General features: G+C 37.0%; 1 protein-coding gene and 1 long non-coding RNA gene across 2 annotated transcripts in view; one reads left to right on the top strand and one right to left on the bottom strand.

Annotated features, from left to right (window-relative positions):
* Window positions 1-26,397, bottom strand: part of LOC148595213 (sodium/potassium-transporting ATPase subunit beta-1-interacting protein 2-like) — a 431,257-nt gene that overhangs the window by 276,684 nt on the left and 128,176 nt on the right. The window lies entirely within an intron of this gene.
* On the top strand, window positions 9,677-10,607 carry LOC148595214 (uncharacterized). The gene is made up of 2 exons (XR_015913216.1): window positions 9,677-9,771; window positions 10,541-10,607. It is a non-coding gene; the product is annotated as an uncharacterized LOC148595214 (long non-coding RNA).

The raw sequence follows: 26,397 nt of genomic DNA, 5'->3' as shown, positions 1-26,397 counted from the left end.
GATATCTTAACAGAAAATGGGATTTTGTTCAGAAAAATGCTACTTTTTCTTATGGCCTTGCTTTAAAACTTTAAACACTGTTATTGTGCAGTAAAAAAAAAAGAAAAGAAAAAAAATAGAAAAAAAAATCACTTAGAAAAAAAAAAGAAAGAAAAAAAATCACAGTGGAAGGAGAACAAGTACTTAAACCACCAGGAAGAAAATGATTTGATTATTATGGATGAAAGACTCCATGACACAAGGACATACAGATGATGCAGCAAAAAACATTGACTGTGCAACTGGTTACCACTTAAACGGATGTTGAGAGGCATAAATAACCAAAAAACCTTGTACAGGCACTTTGAAGGGCTTGATCCTGCCATCAGATATATGGGTGAGCATCACTGTCTTTACAAAATCAACTAAAGATACAGAGCTTTCAAATACCATCTTTTATTCAGGAAGTCTTAGCCTGCAGATTGAATATCTGTGGATGATATTCAATTCATACAGATTTGTTTAAAAGGAGAAAAAAATAACAGAAAAAAAAAGAAAAAAGAGAAATAAAGAAGATGGTCCCTTTCCAAGCAGCAGATGGAACTATCAATCCTGTTAAAGAAGATTTTAAAACAACTATAAAACTTGTCAACACAGGTAGACTCAGACACCTTAAATGCACTGTGAGTTTGACATATTACAGATTGTGCTTGTAATGGTGTAGGAAAAAAACAAACAAACTGCTAATAACATGGAGAAGATACAGATTTTTTGAGATTTCTGAAGATGTATATGTAAGCAGAGAAACAGATATTCAGATAAATAAACTCTTCAAAGAGGAATTTTCCTCCACTGAGACCTTTGCTATCATATTTTCTTTTTATTTCGTACTGAGCTCTAAACATTGCTGGGCCCATCTCCTGCCAATCAACTGAGCTCTGGACAGTACCTTCTCTTCTGAAAAAAAAAAAAAGTTTTTATTGTTGCTTTTGCTATTGATAGTAACATTATTAGGATGGGATCAACATATAGCCTTTCTCCATTCATTTCCTGTCTCGTTCCAAACATGTCCTTCTCATCACACAATAGATGAGGTCAGAAGCAAGATTAACCTACCTTTCTGCACCACACTCTTTCCATCTGCCAGACTGCTTTCCTGATATTTGAAAAAGAGATTTCAAGGTGGAAATACAAAGTGCACTGGGCAATTTACACAGGCACTTTCTAGGTACTGTGAATTCAAGTCGTAGAACCACTGCTAGGAGTGTAACTTCTTGAGGTGAATACTACTAAATTAATTGTATTGTCAGGAAACAATTACTGTAGAAGAATATCACAAAATGGTTAATGTTGGAAGAGAGCTCTAGAGATCATCTAGAGTAATATTCTACTGTGAATAATTTTTTAAACAACAGTTTATTTAAATGAAGTAGGATATCATTTAGCAAACCCTTCATATTTGGCACTTTTAATCAGTAATAGGGAACAATCAGCAATTGGGAGAGGTTGCCAAGAGAGGTTGTGGAGTCTAAGATTCTAAGTAAGCAAGGTATGCATTAGTTACGCCTTTACCACAAGTTTCACGATTTTCTCCTAGACGGCGATTACATGAAAACATTAGCTTTCATGACAAAAAAATAAATAAGCCTCTAGGTTACCTGGTCAGTCAGAAAAACTTGGAGGCATGATCCAAACACTCTTTAGAGACTATCCTCTTCACTTTACATCTCCTGCAATATTTTCTTGTTAGAAACATGTGGTTTGAGGGATCTGACTTAGGAGTTTGCATGATTTGTTTGAACTAGCAATACTGAATAATGAAAATAGAGTTTATTACCAACTTGTTTAGTAATATTTGGAAATTATAGTCTTAACATTTAGAATAGCCTACTAAAGCCCATGAGGCTGACCTTTACTTTCATAATGAACACACTACTCAAAATCGTTAAAGTTGCCCTAAATTGCGGGGTTTGGCAGATGCAAGAGAGTATGCAGATTTGATCAACTTTTGCACTGCCAGAGAATCATGTACTTATTTATTTTCTCAGAGTTTCAAAAGTTAAAACAAAACAAACAAACAAACAAAACTCACTTCTCCTCCTATAACAGAACAGCATATTCTTCTCAGGAGATTATTCTTTCTGCATTACTAAAGAAAAGGAATAAAATACAACAGAGATTGAAGGTCCCAGTCATCCACATGAAAAAGGTAGTCTATAGACACTGAACTGTAACAGTTCAATCTGGTAGATGATATCACATGGAAATTTTCTTACAGTCTGATTTGTCTGATTTCTTAAGGGCTTCATCCACTGTCCTAACTGAGAGACATATAGCAAAGGCAGCAGAATTTATTCTTAACATTTGTCTCTGAAGAGTCAATTTCTGTGACTTAGTAACTTGATGATGGTCAGAGATACCTAGAGAGAACTATAGCCTTGCATCGTGCCTGACCATCTCTCATCAAGTGCTTATGTTTGTGTGCAAATAAAATACATTATATTAGAGACAGGAACCCTGTGTAGCTAATGTCATCACTTCTCCACTGGAAAGCTGACCTGAAGCTTTCGATCACCTACTTTAGCACCCTTTTGACAGAGTAGTTACACTGATGTAATGAGACAGCTGGTGTCAGGAAAGGGAAAAGATCACCATCAACACATTTAATTTTTCATAGCCCTATTTAAGTCTCCTCCAAGCATCAATATATCTGAGAAGAAGAGAGCTGAGAAGATCTGAGAGAAGTATTGTGCTCTGTCCAGTATTTTTCCCTCCGCTCTTGATTTAGATCCTCTGAGTAGAATGCAAATAAAGCAGCATTCAAGTTTAACGTGATAGCGCTTTTTCAAAACCAAGTAGCTGAGAAGGTTTTAAAATAGACAAAACTCAGCAAGAATAGCAAGTGTTAACAGCTGCTTGCCAAGCGACTTTTCATGGCACAATTATTTTGGTCTTTTTATTTAAGTTTGAAATAGCTTTTTTTTTTTTTTTTTTTTTTTTGCTAGCTTCCCAATGCTTTACATCTCTCTCACAAAATTTAATTCCTGCCAAAATACATATACCATTTTCCAGGTTAAAATGCCTGTGAATAGCAATTCTCAGGAAGAATACAGGAAGATACAGTTTCAAAAGGTGACACGATGTCTTTGCTAACAGAACTATAGCTCTCTGTCCTTTGTGGCATTATTCCACTCTCTCAGTGGTTTGCAGTTGGAGAGAGCTCAAGGAACTAAATGACCCTGTGCATGTCTGTGCATTTGGACTGGGAAATGCTGCCTCTATTAGAGCTCAGTGTGTGGGAGGTGAAGTTTTGTATATGCAGGTAAAATGTAGAGTGCTTTCTGGCTTTCCCCTCTGAAGTGAACATTGTCAGTGTGTTTTCCCATCTTCAGCTCTCTCACAAATGCAGCCTTACTAGTTCCGTAGCATGTGGGAGTCAGCATGTGTACCTTATCCTGTCTTTCTATCACATACAAGGGGAATATTTTTAGCCTTAAGCACCTAATTAAAAAAGGTGAAGCTGACATCTTCTTCCATGCCTGAGCTGGCGACACGGAGCATTGCAAATGACTCTCTGCTGGGCAGAGGAAAGGTGGGCTTTGTCTGGTTTTGTGCTTCAATTACAGCCCCATGCTGGGGCAGCCAATTTATTCCAGTCACCAAATCCCTCATTTTTTTCCTACAGCCAGACCCCGGTAACAAAAAGCATCGTCTCTGCCGCTTTCTGGCAATGAGCAGCATGAAGAAGGATCTTAGTCCTCGCAGGAAGGAAGGAGGAATTGATGGTTAGACCTCAGGGTGAGGGGAGGGGGATTTAATTACCACTCCTCTCTCCAATGAGTTCAAGAGAGGTTTTGAACTCTAACAGTGCTGCATAATAATCCAGACACATTAAAGTTTTGAGATTAACCAACATTGCTTTTGGCATGTTCACAGGGTCAAAAAGTTTAAGAGGTATAGGATTATATGCATTTCTACTCCCAGTTGCACAAAAACATAGCTTTTGTTTGGTATTTTCTAGAAACTGCACTATGTTGCTTGACTTATCTTTGCCTTTACTTCTACTTAGGTCTATTTTTTATTTTCTTTCTCACTTTCTTAATGTGCCTCAAATTGGATTTTAACTAATGAAAATAATTAATTAACAATAATTACTTATATTAAAATATTTTGGAAATGATTTGGAATGTTGAGATCTAAATTCAGGTACAGTAAATTGTACTAAGCTGACTTCAATGATGAGATTAGTTTTGCATTGGTAACAGCAACATACAAACACTAAATACTAAAAATGTAGATGTTATTAATGCAGTATATTGTAATTTAAAAGTGCATTCTACAGAACTCCTTTAAAGGAGTTGCTCATCAGCACCATGTTGCTACACAACCTGAAGTATATAATTTGCTTGCTTTAGAAAAAGTGCCCTTGTTCTTCTAGGTCAAGGAGGTATAATACCAATTAAAGTACTAAAAGAAGGCAGCATAGTCTATTAGACAGCTGCATTTAGCTTTAAAGGCAAGAGGAAAATAATACCTTAAAAGAAAAATAAAACGAAACATGAAGAAAGAAAGCCAAAGAAAGAGAGGGAAGTCATTCAGACTTATTTTCTTTTTATATATTCATGTGTAAGACCCTTTAATTTTACTGGGAATTACACACAAATGCACAGAAACAGTCTACGAACATATTTTAGAATAGAGGGAAACAAACAGCAAAGAAAATGCAAGTTGTGAGGAGAAAAAAAATAAGAGAAATGAATCATTAACAGCTATATGTCAAAAAGGGCCTGAAGCCACGTGACAGCAATAGCCATACTTGGGGACTGCAGGAGAACAGTTAGGTTCCTATCCCAAACAATAAAAATGAAGGCAAATTGTTAAAGGGGCACAAGCTGCCTGGGAGAGGTTATTGACATACCGTAGGATTCTTCTGAACATCCTGGGGTGACTGAGCACCAGCCCCCTGATACTCTTGTAGCTTTGTCAACATGATTGTAGAAAGTAAGAGAGAGACCAAAAGTAGGAGAGGAGTCTGATTCCAAAAAAACAATAAATCAGCAGGCACTAGAAATAGGTCTAATCAGAGGAGACAGTTGACATTTCAACATCAAATGAGAGAGCACCTCAGGTGTGAAGTACAGTTGTAAAAGACAAGGCTATCATAAACTACTGCCAGCTGAACAGAGAAGACCCTAGAAGCTGATAAGGTGCTAGGCAAAGAGCAACATTGCAGGATATGGAACTAAGAAAACAGTCCTTGTAGTGGCATTAGAAGTTTCAGTAATTGCTGTCTTGCGTAACACTTTCTCATAAAACCATCCTGAAACTTATGTGGAAAATGGTTCTCTCTCGGGAGTGATTTTTCTACCTTATTAACAAATAAGTCCTTTCGCCACTTTGAGGAGGAAGAGATGATTGCTTTCTTAAAATAGGATCCTGTGGAACTGGTCCCATATTTTCTGATTATGTTTTTTGTTGGCAAAAAGTGTTCAAGTCAATACTAGATAAGTTGTCTTAAGCTAGTGGTACACGGAAATTCAGGCAGACTTCAGACTATATGACAGCACAGAAATTTTTGGATAGACCTGTCCAGCAGTTGCAAGGATTTTCCAAAGACCTACCTTATCAACTTTATTTTCCTATTTGTCCACGGCTTTTACTCAGGCTGCTTGCTAAGCACTCTGACCTGCTAGCTGCCAATCACTACAAAGGGATGCTAAGGCTGATATTTCAGGCTCCTGTAATTAGGATGCTGTCCGTTCATTCTCCCTGTCCTAATTAGGAGTGATCTATGTAGAGTATTATTGTATACTGTATATTGTATTGTATAAGGTGTCTCTTATTTATCTGTATGCACCTTAACCCATAGCATAATTTGGGCAGCTTTAAGCTGCAGTGTTTCATTGCAGCGTTTCACACTCACATCACCTTCCTGGAGAATACAAAACCCAAGTGTTTTCTAAACGACTGTTTTGTAGTTTCCCACCTCCAGCCACTCTCATTTCCTCTTTGCACCTAGTAATACCTGGAGAATTTCATGGGGAAAGTGAAATGGCGTAGGGTGCCAATGGATTGCCAAGGACAATCACAGTACACATACAGCACAGAAAATAATAATATTGCTCCTCCTGTCTAAGCCATTTTGGAGGGGAGGATTTTAGCCATTGACATCTCTGCTGCTCTTCTTTATCCACAAGGCAAGACAAAACTGCCATGCAGCAATGAAAAGAAAGACAACTCCAAGTAAATCACTAGAAGCAAAAATCAAACCATGAGTTTCTCCAAACAGCTCTCCTAAGTATCGAGAATGAGAGATTTTTTTTATCTTTTAAGTATGGTGTGCATGCTTATCGCTGAAAGGATTATAAAAATAACTTGCAGTTCCCATTAGCTCAAGTTTGTTTGATCCAAAAGCAGTTATAGAAACTGAATTTGCAGTATGCTGCCAGAACCCTAAGTAGTTAGAACACCCACAAAAACATAATCTTTTCCTTAGCTTTTTCAGGTCCATTTTGTTTAATTTTGAAAAATCTTTTACGGAATAACTGTTTAAATTATCCCAATATGGCTTTTTTGTACTACTTTAGGATAGGAGAACCTTGCATTTAGTTTCCTTTCATTTTATTTGTGACTGCATTTTGAAACATTCATCTGCTTTCAAATTATACTTCCAGAGATCATCACCTACTAGGTCTGGAATATTTGCATTTGGAGCATATTAAGGAAAGCAAAACTCATGGAACTCTTTACGTTATAAGTTGTGATATAACTTGAAGCATAAGACAGATCACGGTGGATATAGATTAAAAAAAATGTTCAAAACTTTTCAGGGAATATCTATGGGGTTTTTTGTTTGTATGATACTCGACTATTTTTCTATGTCCAAATTGTAATTAGACCACTCATATTCATCTATATATGATGTATAACTTTTACATGCAGAAAATAAATGGTCATATGTGAAAGAAAAGAGAGGAAAAAACAATACTTTTTTTCAGAGATTTATCTTTCACCAGAAGTGTCCATTTTATGGTCCTTTGGATGACACTGATATGCATTATATTTCTACCGCAGTTCATTTGCCTGTTCAAATATTTATTTATGGGAACTCTATTTTTTTCAGGACAATCAGATATAAGATATATTGAATATCATGAATATTCATAGGTTTTCAACCATCTATAAATAGCAGTCTAGCATCCTGCCTGCATGAAGTACGAGAGATCTTAAGTAGGGATTATAATGAAGAAGGCATGCATGTTTTGCTGCTTATTTGGACTTCTGTATGCATCTATTTAGCACAACGGATACGCACATTCACTTGAAAACTTACTATCATCAAAAGAAGGATGATATCTACATGACTATATAACCTACAGAACAATCCACAGCACAAAAAGTGAAGAGTATCAGTAGAACTGGGGTAATGGCTCATATATTGCTCACGGTCCCATATGGGTATAAACGCACTCAGCACAGCAATAATTCCATATATACTGGTGGGAGAACTGTGACCACTGGTGGGAAAAAAATATTGCACCATTGAAAAATGTACTCCACTCTTTAAATTAATTCATTCTTTGTGTTTTCTATTAATGGTAATAATGCTGCTGCAAAGCTAGAGTACACATCCTTCTCAGACAGCTCTACAAATAAAGCCCAAACACATTGAACTCTAGGAGATACAGGTTTTATTCCAGTGAATTGTTCCCTATTTACCCTCAAACTCACCACAAATGCAGTCTTGAGACTTATTTGTTCTACTTTTTTGACTGTGACAACCTTTTTGTCCTCATATTGCAAGCAAAGCAGAAATATAGGCATTGCCAGTTCTCTGAAATCCTTCAGATATAAGAAAATTATTGCTTAGTTCCCACCTTTTCTATGAAACAATGGTTTTGAACTCAACACAGATTTTTAACATGATATCATGAATTAAGCAACATTTATTTAATTCTGTTTACTATGGATATAAGCAACAGACTAACTCAGGTCTGGTAGTGGGGAGGAAGCAAATTGAGGGAGCACAAGAGGCCTCTATCCAGCACAGAAAGACTATATACAAAGATATTTTAAATCAGTGTTTGTTCTTTTATATTCATATGGATTTAGGAAACAACTTGAGATTATCCAATCTTTGACAAATTAATGCATGTTATTTTGAAGGTGTCATATTTATTTGAGGGTGGGTTAAACATTCTGTAAAAGATAGTTCAGATTAGGTTATCAGTAAGGACATGCAAATAGGCAAGAGTAAGCGTTCTTATATGAAACAAAAGCAATGGTGTAAGAATTTTCCTGACAGTAAGAATTTTATTTCTGATGAACACTTCCTACCTTCATTATAGGAACCCAGAAATAAATTGAGATGTAGGTAGTCCTTGACATGCCAAACATTCAGAACAGATGGGCATCAAAATCCAGACTGCAGTTTAGCTTCAGCTTTCCTATGTGAAAGCATCAACAAAATCTCTGATATATCAAACAGCTAAAACAGCTAAATCTTTTTAGCTGTTTAGCTAAATCTTGGGCAAACCAATCTGATTGGTTTGCCCAAATAGATGAGAACTAACTCTAAGTGAACATATATGTTCACACTAAATTATCCCTGTAAATGTTCTAGAGAACAGCAGTGCTAAATAACCAATCATCTCATTCTTTGTTAATATTGATAATACTCTTTATAGCACAGAACAAACATCAACCAATTAATCCTGGCAATACCCTTGGTGTAGCAGTTAAGCATTTCCCCACTGCACAAGAAGAAAGAAAGAATATGTAGGCCTAATTGCCACTATCCTTTATTCATTTATTATTCCAATTCCAATGTGAGCAAACTAGTTGTAATTACATCACCAATAAGTGGCTCATACTCTTCTATCATTTTCTCTGATTTTACACCTATCAAGTTATTACCATTGACTTCACTGGGACTAAGGGGCTATCTGGAGAAATCAGTTATACCTGAGTTACACTGATTTAAATAAGATTGGAAAACAGGAGATCTATGAATCTAATCCTGTTCTGAAGCATGCTTAGTATTACTAGTATTCAAATAGACACAGAGAAGGTAGAAGCTAGACTATCTCTAGAAATATATTCAATAAAAACAAACAAACAAAAAACATCACAGGAGTAGGAGCTCCATAAAATTGCACAACTGCAACTTTTTATAACACTGATACATGTAACTTCCAAAAGACAAATTATGAAATAAACTGCTGTAAGACCGAAAAGGTTTATTACACTTCAAATTCCTTCAAAACTTTAAACATGTCTGTAATATTTAACTGAATTGAAAAGATAGCTACCATAAACCACTTTGGCAAATGCATATGGTGTATTTTTTAGTCCAGAAACTGTACTCTTGGATGACAGGACAAGCTTACGTAGGGAAAAGGGTCTAGGTGCCAGAGATCTTGTCTCTCTCCCTCCTTTATCAGTTGTTCTAATAAATTATATTATTCTTACAGGCATTTCCCCACTTATATCCTTAAAAAGTGTGCAGCTATACTATCATTACATATATATCAGTACAGAGCTAAGGGTCCTAACAATTGTGTAATAAATTGTATTAACCATTCTGTTAAAATTTTCAAAACACATACAATGCATATTTTTCTTATCTTTTATTGTTGTTTTAGATGTTTGATTATTGCTTTCCTCATTAACAATCATGCTAAGAAATTATTCCTAGGGGAAAAAAAAAACAATATAAAAAAGGAATCCCACAACCACAAAACTTTTAGGGCTAGATCTCAAGCAAATGTCAGTCAGGATAGGTTGTTATAGGTGTAAGAGACTGTTATGGATTGTGTTTGTCTCGACACTGGCACACCATTTACCTGAACAATGCCTCAGTATCTTGTCTCTGGAAAGTCCAGCTCAAGACCCAAACAAGGACATTATCTCTCACCATTTACACTTCTTAACCCTGGCATCTTATCTCTGGGAAGTCTATAATATCAGCTATCTACTTGGCGTTGGTATGCTGTCTCTGGGAAGATCAGCTTAAGACCTGAACAATGACATTCTCAGCAATTCCCACCAGAGCAGCTTGCACTCGAATCGAGGGTAAAGAGGAATACCAAAGCACACAGCACCTACCACACGAACAACACGCACCAGAAAATTTCAAGAAAGTGGGTAGACTCTTTGAGAAGGGGGACATAAAAGGACCTACGTATTCCTCCCCTGGGGCGCACGGCCTTCTGCCTCTGAACATCACCTGCACTGACGTGCACGGCCTTCTTCCAGCCCCCCGACCCCAGAACATCACCTGCACCAGGGCACCGAGGGACCTGCACCAAGACAGAGCCAAAGAAACCTAGTTGGTCTAGGTGGTGGTGGTAACTATAATCTTGTTGCATATCTCCCACTTGCTTGCTTGCTTATCTTCCTTTTTCTCTTCTTCTTCTTTTTCTTCATCTTCTTCTCTCTGTTCTGTCACGCTTATGAGGATAAAGCTAACAAGCTTGTATGGCATTTGACCCCGCTGGTGTATTAATCTCGTTCTTGGGATCGTATCGAAACCTCCTCGAACACTGGATCAGGACAATAGGTTCCTTGGTTTTAACAAACTTCCTGCATTTGAAAACCTGCCTTTTTACTTCTTATTTTCTGGCAAATATTGCTTTGTATTTGTTTGCAGTTTCATAAATTGTCTTACCTATTGCTAGGTGCACACTCATAATGTGCTGACAGTGCAATTTAAAGATTGCGAAACTTTAGGAAGTATCTGGATTATCCTCAAAATATATAATAAAACCCACACATGATAATACGTGGTTACCTCAAAGCAAAATACAGGTGTATCCTGTCATCACATTGCTGCTTATGTCCTGCTATGTCAGTACTGATACCAAGATAAGAGTGGGAGTTGTGGATGTGCAAAGAAAGGGATGTCACAACATGTGCTAAGGAAAATACCTTTCTATTGCAGCAGTAACTGGGAAATGAAATGATTACATCTGTATCAATCAAGCAGTATCATAGAAATAAAATCATGGTAATGGATTGTTATCACAGGATCAGTGCTGCCTGTTTGGAAATGTTTTCTGCCTCACCTTGTGGCCTCAGCATTTATGTGGCAGCAAAAAGCCATTATCTGTTCTATTTCAGTGACATTTACTCTTTCCCCTCATCTGTTCAGATGTCCATTCTTTGAAGGCTCCAGTGTATCATGCTTTTCATACTCTAGCAGCTATGTACGCAAGGCCATTTGGATAGTTTGGGTCAGAGAGGATTTTTTTTTTTTCTTTTCTCAAAACATCATCACGGCTGAAATTCTGTTGCTGTTATTGCATGATTGCATTTTCTTTATCCAGTTTGAGGCTCCATGAAATTATATTTGTGCATTGCATCATTGGATCAGATACAAAAGCTTTTTCAGCACTAAACACTGAAGGTCCCCCAAGTAAGATGTAAAACATAATTTAAATTAGTGACAAAAGCAGGAGTCTAGTTTTAAGAGTAGTTACTGAAAGGTACAAGAGAATTAAGAACTGCCACTTGTTCGCAGATTTCACTCCATTTCATTTATTCCACTGGGATTATGCGTTTGTACTACTGAAAAACAAAACCATTACTACCACCTCCCTCAGTTGGGCAGGCTTTTCTGTAGAGCAGACTGGGTAGGCAAGAGAGGGGAAAAAAAAAAAAGGAGAAGGAGCCCTGCAAGCTGTCAGAGAGGAAGGAAACCCAGAAAGGACAGGAAAATGAGATGACATCAGAAAAGAAAATCTGGAAGTCCACTATCTTTGTTATAAACAGGTCTTAATGAGCATGAAAACATGGCATGTTTAAAGAATTTTGATCTAGTTATGAGTTTATTTCCTTATTATATAGCTGTTTTTTGGTATCTTTTGGCATCATCTCTGTAAAGATTAGCAAGGCAATTCCACCGCAAGCCTGTGGAAATTAGGAGGTCTTTAGAAAATCCAAAAATACTCTTTACATCTGAGTAAAGTTGACCTGACCTTACACCTGATATATTTGTCTAGAAAGAACTCTCTCTTTCCAAATATTCAGAATACATTGAGGTCATAATACATTGCACATGTTAAACAACTGCTACCTTTCAGTTTTATACCAAAAAAAAGTATTGAAATTCCTGTTTGTTTCTGGTACGTACCCTAAAATACACTCCACACACTGCTGGCCATTATTTATTTATTAAAAAGTCACACTTTTTCATTCACTGAAAACACAAGAAATATAATGCAGAGGATAAGAAAATTGTCCTTAATCTAGGCCATGTGGTTTATACCTACTCTTTCTTCATACCTCCCTTCCTCAGGGAAGCATGTGAAGACAAATAATCCCTGTACCATATCAGAAAGTATCTGCACAAGTTGTTTGGGAAAAATGTTTTCCTGCATCTTAGTTGCAGGCTGATTATGATACAGTTTAAAAACTCAAAAAAGTAGAAACTTCTACTTGAGTAGAAGTATCATTGATAGGACATTCTTCCTGGTTCAAAAGATGCTGTTCGGAATGACAAGGGAAACACACATAGAAATTCACAGAACAAGATACATGGTGTTCTCTGTAACTGACAACAGACTTGACTTCCCTTATACCAAGACAATTAACATACAAAAAAAATCTATTAAAAAGGCCCTTTAATATATGATTTTATGAGCTATGTGCCCAGTATTTTTTTTAAACTATATAAACAGGCAGGTGAACACAGGCAGTTACTTATCATTCATGCAATTCAAACAACTTTGCAAAGTGTAAGCAAGAGGCATAAGCGTAATGATCTCATACAAGGCAGGTTACAGTAAGACACACAAGGCAGGCGGAATGCTGCATCTCTACCGTGTCACTTTTATTTCCACTGTCAATCAGTTTAACAAATAGATAGAGCAATGACTTATTCATGCAAACACAGTTGTTTACTTCATTAGACAAATGCTCACTTTATTTCTTTTCTTCTTCTTTTTTTTTTTTTTCCAAACCAAGCCTTTCTACTACCTTTGAATAACTAGCCAATGAATGTAAAGAGATCAAAGAATCATCAGAAGTTTTAAAAATGTTTATGCACAGGTATGAATGTGCACAGATTCACACAAAGAGACACATTCGTATCACATATATAGACACTGTAGCTTCACCAACTGATATTTCATATAGTACAGAAACCATTATGATGGTACATCTAATAGCACCCCCGGGAACAACTGAATTTGATGTTTAATACAAAGCAGCTTGCTGAAAAATATGATCACTTCCTACTATTTTTCCAAAAGAAGAAAATAAAATCGGAGTCCTCAGAGAGCTGTTTCCTGTACACGGACAGAATGAGTGCTTATTAAAGCACATACTGCTTTTATAAAATAAGGATTTTTCAGTAAAGTATGTAGATATGCTCACATAATACAGCACAAATTCACAAGAAGAGGCCCTAGCAAGGTAGTAGATGCTTGAGGATACATTGAAAACAGATTAACCACATCTGTACAGTTCTTGTTGCCTACCTGCCTGATGAAATCAGCTGAACACTCATTGAATCCCATGAGAGGTCTTTTTAACATTTCAAATCGCTCAAGAGCTTCATGTCACCTTTTTCCTCCAGAAAAGTTCCCAAAAGCTAAACATTTTCTTCAAAACAGTACATAAAGTAAAATAAAATAAAATAAAATGAAAGAAAATAAAACGAAAGAAAATAAAATAAGAACACATACTCCCTCCCCTGGGAACATAGTAAGAGGCTTTAAAATAAAAAACAATTTAAGTAGCGTGATTTTACAGCCTGCAGAACTAGATTGCATAGAATGAAATGTAAAATCCCAAAGGAACTAGAATTTTCTAGTTTCTAATCAAGAGAGAAATTATCTTTTAGCCCTGCAAGAGCAGAAGTTCCTGAATTTGGAAGTCACTGGGTTTTTGGATTCTTCTCTTTTACTTGTGCAGTGACTAATTTTAGCATATTTTGGAAAGTGATATGCATATTTTCGTATTTCATATAGATCAGATGAAGAACAACTAAGGCACCTCTCTTTGCAGAATTTAAGTATGAAATACAGTTCAAATTATATATTTTTAAAAAGCAGCATACCTTTATAGTAATCAAAATTAAGCCCTAAAACTCTTGAAGTTGTGAACAGTGTTTGGTACTAAGTGTTTGGGATAAGCATATTTTGAAGCTTTAACATGAAGAATGAGTACAAAGGTACAAGGAAAAAGCTGAATATTGCCCTTTTACTCTGGAAACCATAAACAAATACACGCTTCAACAAGGTTAATACCTCAGACTTCCTTGATTTTTAACAATACTTTTATCTCCATAAAATTTCTGAAGCTACACCCCTTTGTACTTTTACTAATCTATCTTTCCATGATTTCAGGTTGCGGATATTTTATTACTGAAGTCTAGAAAATAAGCAATATTAGCAGATTTCAAAGGTAAAAGCAGTCCTAACAATACACTATGAACATTCACAGACCCTCATAATCACAGAATGGTTGAGGTTGGAAGGGACCTCTAGAGATCATCTAGTCCAACCCCCCTGCTCCAGCAGGGATACCTAGAGCACGTGGCACAGGGTGGCATCCAGGTGGGTTTGGAAGATCTCCAGAGAAGGAGACTCCACAGCCTCTCTGGGCAGCCTGTTCCAGGGCTCTGTCACCCTCACAGCAAAGAAGTTCTCCTTCACATGGAAATGGAACTTCCTGTGTTTTAATTAGTACCCATTACCCACTGTCCTATCACTGGCCACCACCGAGAAGATTTTGGCCCCATCCTCTTTACATTCTCCCCTCAGGTATTTGTACATATTGATAAGATCCCCTCTCAGTCTTCTCTTCTCCAGGCTAAACAGCCCAGCTCACTTAGTCGTTCCTCATAGGACAGATGCTCCAATCCCTTAATCATCTTTGTCACTCTCCGCTGGACCCTCTCTAGAATGTCCTTCTTGTACTGGGGAGACCAGAACTGCACACAGTACTAGAGGTGCGGCCTCACCAGAGCTGAGTAGAGGGCCAGGATCTCATTGGCCTTCTTGGCCATGAGGGCACATTGCTGACTCATGATTAACTTGTTGTCAACCAGGACTCCCAAATCCCTCCCCACGGAGCTGTTTTCCTTTGCTTTTCTAGGGTCAACCCCTAGTCTGTACTGGTACCTGGGGTTATTCCTCCCCAGGTGCGGGACCCTGCACTTGTCCTTGTTGAACCTCATGAGGTTCCTCTCTGCCCAACTCTCCATCCTGTCTAGGTCCCTCTGAAGGCAGCACAGCCCTGGGGAGTGCTGGCCACTCCATCCAGTTTGGTATCATCTGCAAATCTGCTGAGAGTGCACTCTGTCCCCTCATCCAAGTTGCTCCCAAATAGTAAATTGCTTATTTCCCAGAGGCAAATGAAATGAATTTGCCTCTGAATTCAGAGTTCTTGTGCTATGTGTGTTTTTTCATATTATCAGATAGTTATTTGAATACCTATTGTTGGAATCCCTAGTGATGTAATCCCTATTGTTGTCTTGATCTCTAACTTCACTAGTTTTCTGTGCTTTCCTTTTTTTTTTTTTTTTTTGGTGGGAGATTCGTCTATGGAGGATGGTTCTCTTTTGAGAAAAAAAAATCAGAAGATTGAAGCAAAACATGCCTGACACACTTCAATAATCTGCTTTTTCAAATTAAGAGACAGGACCATCTAGTTTCACTTGAGTACTGCATAAGCGTTTTTTTTTTTTTTTTTTTCCCCCAAGAAGTAACCCATTTGTTTCTTCCTCCAGCTTTTTTAAGCACTCTTAATGAATGAATAAGACAGCAATAGCTGTCTAGTGAGTACATTTAACAACACCACTTCTGATTGCTGTAGAAAGCTGACTGTTTACTTCTGTCTGAACTTTTGGTCTCTGCTTTACAGTTGATATCTCACAATAAATTCCATGACGAGTATTTACTTTTGTATTAGAAGTTGTTAAATAAATAATTCCAGTTGTACCCTTTACCTAGAAACAAGTGATTTCATTACTTGATATCACATAACAGTAGAATATCTTTTCCAAAATGCTCTTTCTCTTTTACTTTTTTTTTTTTTTTTTTTTTTTTTTTCCCCTTTGGTTATGTAGAGATTCTACCACAGTGTCATTTGTTCTCCTGATTATAATCTCCTGGTTATAATTATAATTTTAATCTATGATTTACAGTGGAACATTTTCACAACAGGTTGCTCATCTTTGTGGTATTATTCAGATACCTGCTTGCATAAAACAGATTTCATGGCACTTTTAATGTTCATGCTTTTTACTGCTGGTGGTTAGTAGCAACAGCTATTGGCCAAGATATCTCAGCACTTTATCATATGGCGAAGAATGATATGCAATATTAAAATATCTTTATTTCTTCTGTTATATTTCTCTTTACTTCCAAATTTTCAGCCTTCTACCCACCAGTGTGCTCTGCAGCACACATTCAGCCTTGCAGAAGTGAACATGTAGGTTAGCAGGCTGTTATGGCTATAAAGTGTGAAGAACTGTAGAGGTAGGCCTGACATTTGTCAGTCACGACCTATTTCAAAGGCAGAAGCACCAGCCTTCCTGAATGCAGATGGTAATACTTTTTAGCTGTGCATAATGTTCCTGATACATAACCAGGTACTCTTTAGCTAACATTATAAACACAGCATCTCCTTATGGGGAGAGACACTGAAGATAATTCACAATAAAGAAAGGCTATAACGCCTGCTTTTTCAATAGAACACCTGGTTTTGCTCTTGTATAGACTCTGTTGAACTCTTTAGAAGGCAACCACAGCAGCAATGGACACTTAAAATTTAGAGAAACCAAAGCAGACTAGGAAGACCAGCATACTCATCAGATCACTTCTAATATCCTTAGCCTTAGCTACCTGTCAATATGTGAACATCCACCATCCTTCCAAATCATACAAATAGACTGCCATTGCTTGTCAATGAAAGGGGATGTCAGTCCACACGAAGAATATGTGCTCTAATAAGAATTTTCAGGAAAGAAAAAATACATAAAGCTGTGTTTTATTAAGGCCTATCCATGAGAAATTACCATTTTCTCAGTGACTTGAGACGTCCCCTAATTGATATTTACTGAGAACCCAACAGCCTACATGTCTTTACAGGTTAAACGCATTGTCAGGTTTCTCTCTCTACTATCACCTTTGCAGGACAGTCAAATCAATTTTCAGATCCTTAGATAACAGTCTCTGGTGTTCTCCTCCAGGTGTTGTTCCACACTTGAAGGTCAGTACTTCTTTTTCCTCTCTCCTCTCCTCTCCTCTCCTCTCCTCTCCTCTCCTCTCCTCTCCTCTCCTCTCCTCTCCTCTCCTCTCCTCTCCTCTCCTCTCTCTCTCCTCTCCTCTCCTCTCCTCTCCTCTCCTCTCCCCTCCTCTCCTTTCCACTTCCATTTCCATTTCTCTTTTTCTTCCTCTCTCTTCCTCTCTCTCTTCCTCTTTCTCTTTCTTCATTCCTTTCTTTCTCTCTCTTTTTTTTTTCTTTACCACCTCTGAAAGGATTTCATAGTCATTTCCCTGTCAGATGCCCTTTCCATAAAAAGGATATACTATAATCCTTAGCCAAACTCTTCTTCTGAGAAGGGGTCCTCTTAAATGTTTGGACTGCTAACTTTGAAATGAAAATGTCTGCATTTACGCATTAATTTCATCAGCTGTGGTCTCTATTTCATTTATCTCATTCATGTAAAGAATTACATTTTAAGCCATTTTTTCCCCTTGAGAAAAGCTCCTACAGCTTCAGTTACTTATATGACTTCAGGATAGAGTAGTTTCAAAATACATCACATTCCAGTCTCCATTTTCTGTCGTTATTCTGCTTTACATATTTGAAGCATGTTCAGTCAACACCAACTTGATGACATTACTTTTAATCTATGGATTAACACTATTACTTTTGTATTTCCAGCAGGGTCAAGCAAAATGTTGCTGATTGATAGAAAAAGAGGATGACACTTAAGGCAACAACATACTTCTAAAACAACTGCACTTTCTGTTCCCATTCAGGGCCTCTAACTAATAAGTCCTGGGGTCACTCTTTTGGTTCTTGCTCTGTTCTTGATTGTTGCCTCTAAAGTCCATTATCAGAAAAAAGATGCAAAGATGGACCTCAAGATGTCCATCATTGTTGGCAGGTTGAGCTCACTTTTTCCTTCCAAGTCACTCCCAAGACTCAGAGCAAAACACTCTAACTGCAGCTTCCACAATCTCTTCCTCAGTGCACCTTTTAAAATCCCACATTTGATTTAATATAATGTTTCCATTACGGGCATTTTGGGACAGGTTTTTTTTTGTTGCTGTTGTTGTTATTTTGCTTTGTTGTTTAATACTTGAGTCCTGCTTTCTCTAGTGATAAAGACATTTTTAGAGGGGTTCAGCTTCATTTTTCTCAGAAGCTGCATTAAAAAGAGCTTTAAAACTTTTCAGCTCACCAGTTCTAAATAGCTCCAACCTGTTTATTGTGAATTCTCCTCTATTCCACTCCTATTCTACTATGGTGAAAACAAAGCAGAGAATTCTGTATTTTAACTCCAGCATCATAAGCAATTTCCGATCTTCCATCTTCACAGATTTTCATTATTTAGATGACTTGTTTACATATTTGATTAAAGCCAACTCTGTTTGCTGCGATCTGTTCTAGAAGCACCCAGAGTCATGAGTATCTCTTAATTGCTCATTGCCTGGTCTTTATGAAGGTCCTCCAGCCTCCTTATGAAATTCTCCTGGTTTACCTCCTTCCCAGTCACTGTACTTGCACAACTGCTCTGGCTTAGACAATGTACAGTAGCTTGCAGGGCTACTGTAAGAGCTCCAAAATTCATTCTTTCCCTTGAGACATTTCCAATCCTATGAATTCTAAAATCAGGGGTAATATGAAAGTAAAACACTGCACAGAACTTGCATAGGCCCAGTACAGTCCAGCTGTGGTACAAGGGCACTGCAAAATTATCTGCTTAATAGCTGTCCTCCTTTACCTATGCTGCAGCATTTTAAGACGTTAAAAACAAAAGAAGCAAACAAACAAGAAAAAACAAGGAAAAAAAAAAAAACCACCGACCCAACTTGTATATAGAACTTGAAGAGCTAAGGACGCTGGGTGAAGAGAAAGTCACCTGAAGCTCAGTGAGAATAAGAATGCCTGGTGCATACGGAAGTGAAAAAAATGTTGGATCAGCTCCTGGAGGCATCCATCTGCCATCACAGAAGTCTTGCCTCCTGCCTAGTTCCTTCACATAGAAGAGCCATTGCCTCTCATATTCCCATACAATAGTTACAATCTTGCCTCCACAGGAAATGGTGGTTCTGAGCTTCTAGAGAGCACAACCTTCCTTGAGGTCAAGCAGAGGCTCTCACAATGGCTTTCAAATAGCCTGCATGGGGCATGAGACCAACCTTTGCCACTGTGAAAAAGCTCTGCATGAAGAGTGAGTCTTGCGTCTTCAAGAACTCTCTAGGAGCAGCTGCCTTCACAGAGACAAGACAACACTAATCATATAATCAATATTACAACAGACAGTGTCTCCTATTCCCTGCTGTGCACTGGCTTCTGCGAAGGTTAAAATTATCAAAAGTGAAGAGTCATTGATCACATACAGCAGAGTACCTTTAATAGCTGCTTTTTGTGTGAGGTGTTGGTTCCTAAACCAACCTGTTCTTCAGCCACAAAGCGTCAGTGCCCATAACACAGAAAAAGTGACAGCAGGGCATCGTCCCCAGTCTGAACATTGGGTTCAGATTCAGCATTTCAACTACAAGTATTTCACACACAGTTTAGTCTCAGCAATGGTCACATCCTTCATCTGGATGAAATGCCAAACTCTGCTGAAGTGCACGAAATATTTGCCTTCCAGAATAACAGCAGTGATGGAATTTTTATGAATACATTTGAAAGTGCTATACCAGTTTTACAAACACAAAATGACAGCAGAGACTTAACAGAAGAGTCACTATCTGCTTTTAGCCTTAGGACTGTTTGGTGAGGAAACTGACAGCACGACAAAGCAAGTTGTGATCTGAAGAAGATGGTGATACAAGAGCAAGAAATGCACAGTGAGGGGAACTTCAAAAAAATTTAGTACATAAAGGATACAAACCTCCCTACTCAAGAAAGAATATTTGCAATAAGTAGCAATACCTGGAACACATTCAGCCTTGAAACTCATTGATACAAAGTGGTAAACACAAGTGGTATTCCAGCTATCCAGGGGAAGAATTTTGTTTTTAGAAAATGATTAATGTATCTGCTCATACAGTCACAATTTTACCTTGTTCCCTGTACTTTGCATTTCATATCGGTTGATTTAGACCTTCATAAAACTTAATAGACAGAAAATCTGAGGCAGTGCTGATATGGCAAAAGCATCTATCCTCTTCCTCAAAGAAAAAGTGTGAAAAATATAAATGTCAATGACTAGTCATTTAAATGAAGTTAAAGGAATATGTAGCAGAGTTAATTCTGAAGGAAGTGGGAATTGCTACTTTAGTGATTCTTCCTGAATTATATTTATTCACTACCAGTTTAAAAAGTGTCCTGTTGCTAGCCACTCCATAAAGTGTCAGACATGCACATTGTGAAGCACAAAAATAACAGTGAATGGGTCTAGATGAGGATAGTATTCTTTTCTTTTTTCTAAACAAGGTCATTACAATGGCAAGGCCATTACCATTACAATATCATTGTTACTATTGTTACTACTAATACTAATATTGCCATTGTTACTACTAATAGTAACAATGTCAGTGCTACTATTTTAAATGAAAGAAGTTTTCAGCAGAAACGATTGACAGAATCTAGCACTTTATATTTATATAAATGCAGAAACTTTTGTTCACTATCCCTACCTGATAAACTTTCCTTAAAGGTTTTCATTACCAAAAGGAAAAACAACAACAACAACAACAACAACAAAACAACAACAGCAACAACAAAAACCCTTTGAAAGCTCTAAAGATAATGTCCCAATGACATAATTAATATAGTTCCTAGGAATTTAATAGCAATTTTTTCTAGACCTCACAAAGCTTAAGGTAGACGTGGTGCCATAGAGTTTGGGTCTGTAAGACGTCTAAGGCCAAACACATAAACGAGAAGCTTCCCCTAAAGTGGTTAAGGTATGTTATGTACTATTATAGCAATAAGACATTAACTGATACAGCTAAAAATAACTGTATTTTTGAAATCAACATTTACAGGCAGTGCTCTATGGAAATAACTCTCTGCAGTAGTATTGGAGTCAGGAAAGTAGGACTTTGTCCTTAACATAAAGAAAAAATCATTAAAAACCACCACACTGTTTACTTTCACTACTGTACTGATGTGTCATCATCAAGAGGATGTTTATACCCCAGCATGACATGCATGTTTTTCAATGATTCCATCTGTATATAAGGTAAGATTTTTCCAGAAACACTGCAAATCATTCAGATACACACCCACAGAAATTTCAAATGGTCAAGTGGATGTCTATCTCAGTACACATACAACCTCTGTATAATTTCTGTGTAATGAAGATAGAAACACATCTGGCAATACGGATAAATTTATGCACTTTTTTAATAAGTAGAGAGAACTGAGCACATGCACCCATTCATGCTTCTTGCTAGTGACCTGGATGTTTATGAAAAGGTAGTAATTCCTCTTGAAGTATTACTCTAACATCATGGCATCATATTTAGATATTGTTTGAGCACATTGATATTAATCTGTGCAGTTCAAGCATTTTTATTTTTACATTTATAAAACTATTTCAATATTGATAAGATATTTATATCTAGAAACCGTTGCTTTTTCAAGAGTGATGTATTTCTTTCTAATAAAACCTAAAAACAATTTCCACAGCAACATACAGCATTACACATTCAGGTATATCATGTAAGGTAATAGATACATTGTACAGTTTGTCCTTCAACATATTTTAAACATGACAATTCTAAGTTTACTTCTTCTCAGAATTCTACAAATTATAGTTTTTGGATAAGGTTCTGAAACATTAAAAAAAAAAGGGATTTTTTTTTTTAAAAAAGGAAAGAAATCTTCCTTAGAAGTGACTTAAGCCCAGAAAATGTATAGATTTTCAATTCAAAGCCAGCATAAAAAAAATCCCCATGGTAACGTAATTGCGAATGCTAATTGCATTCCAGTAAATTGCTTTACATTCATCAAACAACAATCAATGGAAGACATTGCTATTGTCTTTTATTGTAGTGATGCTCTTCTTGGCTATGTAGATAAGATAGTGTCAGACAGTCATAATCTTCCCCCTTCTTACTTTCAGGTGCTTATAACTTCGCAATAAAGAATTTCACTGAAATTTACTAACTCAGATCAAGAGTTTTTCTTTTTAATTGAAAAATGTGCAGAAGTATATATTGCTGAGAGATAGAGGAAGACCAAGACAAATATTCCAATTCAAATATCTAACATAAAGTACTTCAATCTATCACTAGATGTGAATAAGTTATTCTAGTCTCAAAATTTCAAAGGTGCAGCTCACCAAGAACTCCGGTGAATACATTAGCCTTCTATTCTAAATGTGCTTTTTTATGGCTTTATAAGCAAAACAACATAAAAGTGATTTAGAGGTTATATTTTGAGCTGCTGACCATACCAGGTCATTATGTTCTGTTAAAATTTAGCATCTCTATGTGTACACATTTTTTAAAATGTATATATGCTTATAATTTTGTATAAGTGTATAAATATACATGCACATATATACACCTATTTTATACATATATAAAAACAAAACTGAAAAAGCTATTTTGGTTTCTGAATATCATCTTAATTGTAAGGGTGTCCACAGTTCATATTTTGGTCAAAAAATTTCAAGAGGTCTTGTGCTGCATTGTCTCCCAACACAGAACAATGATGAGTGATTAACAAGAATGGCCACTCTTTCAAGCCAAAGCAACTTAGCAATTGGATAGCACACCTCAGAGAAAACTTGGCTTATGATTGAGCTTGACACAGCTGAAATTCATCATAAGAATGAAAACAACAACAACAACAAAAACCCCAGTATTTAAAGGGACTGAAAAATATCACCACTTCTCCCACTCCAAGCACATTTCTCCTGCTTTCCCCAAGTAAGGCATGAATAGGGAGATTGAAGAGCCTGGATACCTACAAGCAGTGACAAAAATATCCCAAAGTGCCTCTGAGGAGTAAGAATACAGGCAAGAGATTTGACTTTCACTATTTTTGTTGTTGCTTTTTGATGTTTATGCGTCTACTTCTCTGTCTAATAGTGACCACGTCAGCCTGCAAAGCACCACTTTGGGGGTGTGAGACAGCTGACTGGATCATCCCAGAAACTGAGAAAACTGTTCCATAAACAGACAACTGAGAATACTGAATGGCTCTGTATCACAGGATGCCTGGGAGTCCTCTGTCCATCTCCCTTTTTGTCTTCATTCTCCTCCTGGTACCTCACCAAATCTTGTCATTTGTCAAAATTTTTTAAAAAGTGCTGGAACTGTCCAGCTACCCTCCCACATCACCATGTTTCCTGGTGTAATTTTCCTCTGTTTCCACTCCAGACTCATGAAAGGATTTGGCAGTTTTTGGATAGAGACAATTCACAGGGTAAAATGGCACAATGAGGAGTGGGAAGAAAGATTTATTTCCAGTGACACTAAGTAATTCAGGCAACTGAGCAACAAGACAACTAATGCCAGATCACCTTAAGAAACCCTTCCATGAGAAGGGGTATGACACAGAGTTCATGTTCTTCTGGAATGAGTATGAAAGGACAGATTTTTTCTTCCAAATTCTATTTATACTCATGGATTAAAACACATCAGCTTGAGGGATAAAACAACAACAGTAGTTCAACCAAGCCTGTGGGGGAAAGACAGGGTGTTACCCCAAGTTCAGGAATGCTCGAGAACACCAAGGAGTTGAAGAGAAGACAACAACAGCTATGGTCATGCACAAACAGCAGAGATAGGGTGGAAGAATTGAAAATTCAAGAGGAAAGAAAATGATGCAGCTTCTAAGATGTCAGTTGCCATGTTCTTTAAATTGTTTCTAAAATGAAAAAGAGAACTGCAAAAATAGACTCTAAAAACATGCATTTCTACCATTTCTATTCAGGATATCATTATATAACATATTTTGAGTCACCTTGAGCATCTGAAGGGAAGATATATGGCTCACACAATGTTTAAGACTCTATCTCTCACTGTGTTGTGCAATTTTGTGTCCTAGTCTGATAATGCACCGATTCAAGCTGTTCAATTAAAAATAATAATCCTGACCTGAAAAAAACAAAGTATATTATGTTCTACAAAGACCTAGTGAGTTGCACTAGCCCAACAAGGAGGTGATGATTCCAGAGTAAATGGGGAAGAAGGACCACCAAGGTGAAGGATCTGAGAATGGGACAAAGAAGCAACGCCTTAAATAGCTTTGAATTATTAGATTGGATTATTGGTAGCCTCCACTCTGGAGTAGATTTATTAAATGTTTTGACAAGCAAAATTATATATGCAGTCCTGGTTTTGGATGGTTAAAACTTACTAGTAGCACATTATTATGGTTAGATTGTGGAAGATGAAGACAAAATGAATAATAATGAATAAGAAACTATTTTTACTAGGTATTTTCCCTATGTATTTACTTTCCAGAGCAAGAAATTTGATTTCTGTCTAGAAAAACTCCATCTATACATGCTTTTCCAAGTTTATGTTCTAGCATTCTGCATTTCAAAATATAAGCTTCTACTGTTGGCTTTCATTTTTTTTTTTTTTTGCTATGAACTTCTTGACTTTCATGTTTTAAAATACATTTTCTGTTAGAATAGAATTAAAAAGTCCAGGCTTTACATTCCTACAAAACTTAGGTATAGTTAGTAGACAGTAGAATTAGTCATAAAATACAGTATTCATGTTTACATATGTAATATTCTCAATGATTCCCAAACACTTGCTACTAAAGCTATTCTTGCATTTATAAGATGACCAGTGGTATCAACTTCAGTTTAGAAAATAAGACGCTACAATATTATAGTGAAATAGACAATCTATGCACATTTCTCTGTAGGAACTCTAATTCTGTCAGCTGAGAATTATTCTCTATAGGAATACTTCCTAACAGCACATTTGCACTGTAAACTCTCACTTTAATTAAGAAAATAAAATATTTTCACTTCCCCATCATTTATTCACTCATTTCTAAATGATTCCTCTTGCACTTCACCATTCCCATTATTAAAATAATTCACAATTCCCAAAACACATCTCTTAAATGACTTCCTGTGCACGTTGTCACAAGGAAATGGTCTGGAATGCAAAATGCTCTAGCAAAACAAAAGCCTTTGCATAATCTTGGCATTAATCCCATATTTGAAACTACTAGGTGCTGAGAACACTAGCCCTTAATTTAGCAAAATATTTAGGAATAAGCTGGACTTAAAGCATGCAAGTATTCTCAGTGAGGTCAAAATAAGTGTATTCTTAAAGAGGGCCAGTCATGCCATAATTTTGCATTATAGCTATCTAGGCTTAAAAATCTCAAAGTGCCATTCTTTTGCTCTCATTGAGAGAAAGAGAGGAGGATAGTTACTAAAATATGTCTGTAAAAGAGGTTCTTGCAATTAAAGAACTGTGGAGATTTGTTTTTATAGAACTGATTCAATGAGTGCCACCAGGAAGTAAGAGCATCATGACCTTCACTTTAAATCTCATTTCTCGAGGTCTTTCACATGAATTTTAGGAAGTAAATGTGTATGGGTACAGAAAGTATCAGTTTCAGAATCCTATAGTATATGTGTATATTCCTCAAATACGCTATATGGAAAACTGCTTGTATACACACCTGTATGCAAGAGCAACATATGTGTGTGGAAGAGCAGAAGAGCAAGTGGATTTTGGTTGAAGAAGGATGTCACTGCTATCTAGAGGTCACTTCTCCAGCCCAGAACCCTGAAGGGAGAAATCACGTCAGCACGTGCAGCTAAGCCAGCACCTGGCTAGGAAGACAGAAGTTATTCCTATATTAATTTCATTAATATAATTCCTATATTAATTTCAAAGCCTCTTCACTGGCAATTTCAGGTAATTTAAAATTTAGCACTATTACAGAGCATGGCCCTGACACTCACAAAGTGTGGGAAAAGAACAGTTTGAAATAAGGCTACTTATAAAGGAAGACACCACGCTCTTCTCACGATCAACTCGTGATCAGACAACAAGACATAGGCACCTCAGAGACGAGCATCGTGCTATTGAAGAAACTGCCCACAGCAAACACCGCTGTTCAAACTCATTCTGAAAGGGACCCACGGGCGAGAAGCAGGAGCAAGAGTGTCACAGCAGTTGCTAGCATGGGTAAGGTCACTACTGCTACCATGCAGGCAGCATTTTAAAGCTGTGCTATGTGCACGGCTGTGCTAACATAAAAATGTAGGGCCAGCTGACAAATCACTAC

The sequence above is a fragment of the Tinamus guttatus genome, unplaced genomic scaffold, assembly GCF_059628265.1.
Source record: "Tinamus guttatus ecotype Peru unplaced genomic scaffold, ASM5962826v1 Tinamus_guttatus_pri_ptg000141l, whole genome shotgun sequence".
Taxonomy (NCBI): Eukaryota; Metazoa; Chordata; class Aves; order Tinamiformes; family Tinamidae; genus Tinamus; species Tinamus guttatus.
Note: the sequence above shows the minus strand (reverse complement) of the source record. Positions and strands in the feature narration are given on the sequence as shown.